Below are 7,132 nucleotides of genomic sequence, written 5' to 3'. Positions count from 1 at the left end.
AATCATCAGCACGAGTTACTAATTCATGGGTGAGTAAAGAAAATTCGGCCATGAATTATGATCCTTCGATTTCTTACAAGGACGACCGAATAGTATCAATAGGTACTATGTCAGTAGTGTGTGAACATTGCTTCGCATTGAAATTCAAGGACGAATCGAAAGGTATGTGTTGTTTACAAGGAAAAGTCAAATTAGAAGAAATTCTCCCTCCACCTGAACCACTTCACTCTCTTCTTACGGGTGATCATCAGAAATCTAATCATTTCATGCGCTATATACGCCATTACAATAACGCATTTCAAATGACCTCTTTTAAGAGTAAGCAAGTCGTTGAGCGTGGCTTCATGCCTACATTTAAAATTCAAGGGCAAGTATACCACTTAGCTGGGAGTTTGCTACCACTTCGACCCGATGATCACAAATTCCTGCAAATATATATTATTTTATTGCAGATCCAGATACACAAGCATCTACGAGGTGTTCAAGTGTTGCACGGCCAATTGATAGAGATTTGATTAGATCTCTCCAAGATATGTTACATTCTCATAATTGCTACATACAGTCTTTCAAAACTGCGATTGAGAGTGTTCCAGCAGATACTCCTGACTTTAATGTCGTAATCCATGCAAATAAAGTTCCTGTTGGAGAACACAGAGGACGATACAATGCGCCTTCCACGAGTGAAGTAGCAGTGGTGATAGCCGGACAGCAATTTGACAAAAGAGATATTGTATTGCATAGTCGTGATGATAATTTGCAAAAAATTTCAGAGTTACACAGATCTTATGACAGCTTACAATATCCTTTGACGCTATGTCGTGGAGAAAATGGTTATGCTATTAATATTTCTCAAGTTGACCCAATCGGTGGTACACCTCTGCGTAAAACAGTGTCATGTATGAACTACTATTGCTACCGTATAATGACAAGACGTAATGATTTCAACACTTTGCTTAGATATGGAATGTTAACAAACCAATACTTGGTAGATCAATATGCTAAAATTGAATCTGAGAGATTGGCCTACATCCGTAATAATCAAACTAAATTGAGAGCCGAAAATTACGTTCATCTTCAGGATGCTTTACAGGCGAATGAACACCACAACGGCATTGGGCAGTTGGTTATACTACCTTCATCATTCACAGGTGGACCTCGATATTTACACGAAAAATCGCAAGACGCCATGGCTTACGTCAGAAAGTACGGCAAACCTGATTTATTTATAACTGCAACATGTAACCCAAATTGGTCGGAAATCAGAGAAAATATTAACACCAATTCACCACAAGACAGATACGATATAGTTAACAGAGTCTTCCATTTAAAAGTACAGAAAATTCTGCACCTCATTAACAAGTCTCATATATTCGGTCCGCCGCACTGTCATATGTACTCAATAGAATGGCAGAAGCGTGGCTTGCCACATGTACACCTGCTGGTGTGGTTAGTGAACAAAATTAGACCAAACTAAATTGACAGGGTTATTTCAGCTGAATTACCGGATAAAGATGAAGATCCTATCCTATACGAAATCGTAAAGAAACATATGGTACACGGCCCTTGCGGGACTTTAAACCCGAATTCTCCATGTATGCGAGATTCTAAATGCACCAAAAAATTTCCGAAGTTGTTCCAAACTCAAACAATTACTAGCGATGATGGATACCCCAAATATCGTCGACGATCGCCAGAAGGGGGTGGGCAAATTGCTACCGTCTGAAACATTGATATTGACAACCGATGGATCGTTCCCTATAATCCGCTCCTTTTGAAAATTTTTGATGCCCACATCAACCTGGAGTTGTGCAATTCAATAAAGTCAATCCAATATGTTACTAAGTACATTAATAAAGGCAGTGATCAAGCCACTTTCAGCATACAATCACCAAATGTAGTGGAAATATATCAGTCTGGACGTTACATCTGCAGCTCTGAAGCTGTATGGAGGATTTTATCATTCGAAGTGCACGACCGGTCTCCCACAATTGTCCACCTTGCAGTTCATTTAGAAAATGGACAAAGGGTATATTTTACTGAGAACAATATACAAGAAGTTATTAATAACCCGCCGGATACAACATTGACAGCATTCTTCAAGTTATGTGCTCAAGATGATTTCGCGAAAACACTGACATATGACAGAGTTCCAAGTTACTATACATGGAACCAGAGTTCTAAAGCTTTTCAACGGCGAAAAAAGGTACTGCGGTTGATGGTTTCCCCGGAGTAAAAAAAACGGATGCTCTTGGCAGAGTCTATGTGATTCATCCCAACAACAGCGAATGCTTTTATCTGAGAATGTTACTTCATATTGTAAAAGGCCCGACATCCTTTGCTCACCTAAGAACTTTACAAGGTGTTGTTTACAATACTTATCAAGCAGCATGCAAAGCTATGGGGCTCTTGGAAGACGATTCTCACTGGGAAAATACATTATTAGAAGCAGCTGTTTGTAGTTCAGCTACATCATTAAGATATGTATTTGCCGTCATAGTAGTGTTTTGTCAAGTAACTGATTCTGTTAGTCTATGGAATAAATTTCAAGAAAATATGGCCAGTGATATTCTGATTCGGCGACGGCAAGAGTCAAACTCTGTTGATGTACAATATGACCAAAACATATTTGACGAAGCATTATTTGAATTAAACAAAATAGTGCAATTACTTTCGGGTAAAACGATCAAGGATTTTGGGCTGCCGATGCCAGCTAATACTACTAACTCTGATTTAACTAATAGTGCCGAGTACACAAGAGAAACATCATACGATCAAACGAGACTTTTACAAAATATAGCTCAAGATGAGCCACGATTAAACATCGATCAGAAAAAAGTATTCACTGCATTACTATCAACAATTGATAACAATGAAGGGAAATTGTTTTTCCTTGATGCCCCAGGAGGCACAGGAAAAACATTTTTAATCAATCTGCTTTTAAAAAAAGTGAGATCTACCGGAAAAATTGCGTTAGCTGTTGCGTCATCCGGCATTGTCGCTACTCTTTTGGAAGGAGGCCGAACCGCACACTCTACATTCAAGCTCCCGCTGAAAATCGCAACCGATGATGATAACAGCGTCTGTAGTGTTTCTAGACAGAGCAATACAGGAAAATTGATGCGTGACTGCTCATGAATAGTCTGGGACGAAGCTACCATGTCAAACAAGACGTCTGTGGAAGCACTGGATAGGACAATGCGCGATTTGCGCAACAAAAATGCACCTATGGGTGGATGTACAATTCTGTTCTCAGGAGATTTCCGTCAAATCCTACCAGTTGTGACTCGAGGAACACGTGCTGACGAAATAAATGCTTCGCTAAAAAGATCCCACCTTTGGTCGCATGTCAATAAATTAGATCTTAAAACTAATATGAGGGTTTCGTCATCTTCACGTGAGAACAGGCTATTTCCAGAGGTGCTACTAAAAGTTGGCAATGGAGAATTAATACAAAGTGAGGGAAGGATTAACCTAGAAAACCTTTGTGTTTTGATAGACAACATCCAAGAGTTAGTCAACATCGTCTATCCTGACATTGATAACATAAGTTATAAGACAATATCTTGGTTTAAAGAAAGAGCTATTCTGTCACCAACTAACGAACAAGTAGATAAAGTAAATAACTTGATTATTTCAAAGATTGATGCGCCGACGAAAATATACTACTCGGTCGATACTGTTCCCGATTTGGAAGAAGCTGTTCAATTTCCTACAGAATTTCTAAATTCTTTGAACCCGTCTGGACTCCCTCCTCACAAAATGGAGCTGAAAATAGGTTGTCCTGTTATTTTATTAAGAAACCTAAGTCCACCTAAACTTTGCAATGGCACGCGTTTGCTGGTAAAATCACTGAAAACTTTCATAATAGAGTGCACAATACTCACAGGACGTGGTACCGGAGAAGATGTATTGATTCCCCGAATCCCTCTGATACCATCGGATCTACCATTCCAATTTAAACGCTTACAATTTCCGGTAAAGACATCTTTTGCAATGACCATTAATAAATCTCAGGGTCAAACCTTCAACGTTGCAGGCTTAGATTTGAGTGTTGACTGTTTTTCACATGGCCAACTGTATGTCGCTCTTTCAAGAGTAACCTCTAGAGAAAACATGTTTGTATTGTCTAATGACAAGAAGGCTATGAACGTTGTATATAAAGACATTCTGTAATATAGTAATTGTTGTAAAAATAAAATAAACACATATGTAAAAATGCAAAAAGTTAATATGCAAAAATGTAGGGTATGAATTTAGATATCCCAAAGATAGCAGGAAATCTTCATGCTATAAAAAAAGGGGAATTGTTTTACTCCAAATTTAACGCGTGCGGGCCACGGGCAGTAATGAATAAGCCACAACTACTGGATCGATTTTAATAATTTTTTCAGTGAGTGACATAGGGTATATATTTTATACCCGTGCGAAGCTGGGCGGGTTGCTAGTCTATATATATAAATGTGAAAATCTGTCCCTATGTTCGCTTATAACTCGAGAATGGCTGAACGGATTTATCTTATCTTGGTCTTGAATTATTCGTGGAGGTCTAGGGAAGGTTTAAAAGGTGAGAAAAATTCGAATAATTGCCGGGAAAATGGTCAAAACGTGGACCCGGGTAACCTTCGGATGTGTATATACAATATGGGTATCAAATGAAAGCTGTTGGTGAATGCTTTAGTTCAGAGTATTTTTCATGCCGCTCCGTGACTAGGGTCTCGAGATAGAGACCAAAACGTGGACCCTAGAATGTGTTTGTACAATATGAATATCAAATTGAAGCTGTTGGTGAATGCTTTAGTACAGAGTATTTTTCATGCCGCTCCGAGACTGGGGTCTCGAGATATAGGTCAAAACGTGGGCCCGGGTAACCTTCGGATGTGTATATACAATATGGGTATCAAATGGAAGCTGTTGGTGAATGCTTTAGTTCAGAGTATTTTTCATGCCGCTCCGTGACTAGGGCCCCGAGATAGAGACCAACACGTGGACCCTAGAATGTGTTTGTACAATATGGATATCAATTGGAAGCTGTTGGTGAATGCTTTAGTACAGAGTATTTCTCATGCCGCTCCGTGGCTGGGGTCTCGAGATATAGGTCAAAACGTGGACCCGGGTAACCTTCGGATGTGTATATACAATATGGGTATCAAATGGAAGCTGTTGGTGAATGCTTTAGTTCAGAGTATTTTTCATGCCGCTCCGTGACTAGGGTCCCGAGATAGAGACCAACACGTGGACCCTAGAATGTGTTTGTACAATATGGATATCAATTGGAAGCTGTTGGTGAATGCTTTAGTACAGAGTATTTCTCATGCCGCTCCGTGGCTGGGGTCTCGAGATATAGGTCAAAACGTGGACCCGGGTAACCTTCGGATGTGTATATACAATATGGGTATCAAATGGAAGCTGTTGGTGAATGCTTTAGTTCAGAGTATTTTTCATGCCGCTCCGTGACTAGGGTCCCGAGATAGAGACCAACACGTGGACCCTAGAATGTGTTTGTACAATATGGATATCAATTGAAAGCTGTTGGTGAATGCTTTAGTACAGAGTATTTCTCATGCCGCTCCGTGACTGGGGTCTCGAAATATAGGTCAAAACGTGGGCCCGGGTAACCTTTGGTTGTGGATGTGCAATATGGGCATCAAATGAAAGCTGTCGATAAGTGCTTTAATGTGGGGTAATTTTCATACCTATTGATGACTATGGTCTCGAAATATATGCCAAAACGTGGACCCACCGTGTCTTTAAACCGAATTAAACCAAACTTACACACATTGTTAAGTAGGTATTGAAGATGGTTTCCGTATAGTTTGAATACCTATTGGTAGATAGGGTCTCGAGATATAGGTCAAAACGTGGACCCGGGTAACCTTCGGACGTGTATGTACAATATGGGTAGCAAATGGAAGCTGTCGATGATTTCTATAGTATAGAGTATTTTTCATACCGTTCCGTGACTAGGGCCTCGAGATAGAGACGAACACGTGGACCCTAGAATGTGTTTGTACAATATGGATATCAATTGGAAGCTGTTGGTGAATGCTTTAGTTCAGAGTATTTTTCATGCCGCTCCGTGACTAGGGCCTCGAGATAGAGACCAACACTTGGACCCTAGAATGTGTTTGTACAATATGGATATCAATTGGAAGCTGTTGGTGAATGCTTTAGTTCAGAGTATTTTTCATGCCGCTCCGTGACTAGGGCCTCGAGATAGAGACCAACACGTGGACCCTAGAATGTGTTTGTAAAATATGGATATCAATTCGAAGCTGTTGGTGAATGCTTTAGTACAGAGTATTTTTCATGCCGCTCCGTGTCTAGGGTCTCGAGAGATAGGTCAAAACGTGGACCCGGGTAACCTTCGGATGTGTATGTACAATATGGGTATCAAATGGAAGCTGTTGGTGAAAGCTTTAGTACAGAGTAGTTTTCATGCCGCTCCGTGACTAGGGCCTCGAGATAGAGACCAACACGTGGACCTTAGAATGTGTTTGTACAATATGGATATAAATTGGAAGCTGTTGGTGAATGCTTTAGTGCAGTGTATTTTTCATGCCGCTCCGTGACTAGGGTCTCGAGATATAGGTCAAAACGTGGACCCGGGTAACCTTCGGATGTGTATGTACAATATGGGTATCAAATGGAAGCTGTTAGTGAATGCTTTAGTTCAGAGTATTTTTCATGCCGCTCCGTGACTAGGGTCTCGAGATAGAGACCAAAACATGGAGCCTAGAATGTGTTTGTACAATATGGATATCAAATTGAAGCTGTTGGTGAATGCTTTAGTACAGAGTATTTTTCATGCCGCTGCGAGACTTTGGTCTCGAGATATAGGTCAAAACGTGGGCCCGGATAACCTTCGGATGTGTATATACAATATGGGTATCAAATGGAAGCTGTTGGTGAATGCTTTAGTTCAGAGTATTTTTCATGCCGCTCCGTGACTAGGGCCCCGAGATAGAGACCAACACGTGGACCCTAGAATGTGTTTGTACAATATGGATATCAATTGAAAGCTGTTGGTGAATGCTTTAGTACAGAGTATTTCTCATGCCGCTCCGTGACTGGGGTCTCGAGATATAGGTCAAAACGTGGGCCCGGGTAACCTTTGGTTGTGGATGTGCAATAT

The sequence above is a fragment of the Anastrepha ludens genome, chromosome 4 (genome assembly GCF_028408465.1).
Source record: "Anastrepha ludens isolate Willacy chromosome 4, idAnaLude1.1, whole genome shotgun sequence".
Taxonomy (NCBI): domain Eukaryota; kingdom Metazoa; phylum Arthropoda; class Insecta; order Diptera; family Tephritidae; genus Anastrepha; species Anastrepha ludens.
Note: the sequence above shows the minus strand (reverse complement) of the source record.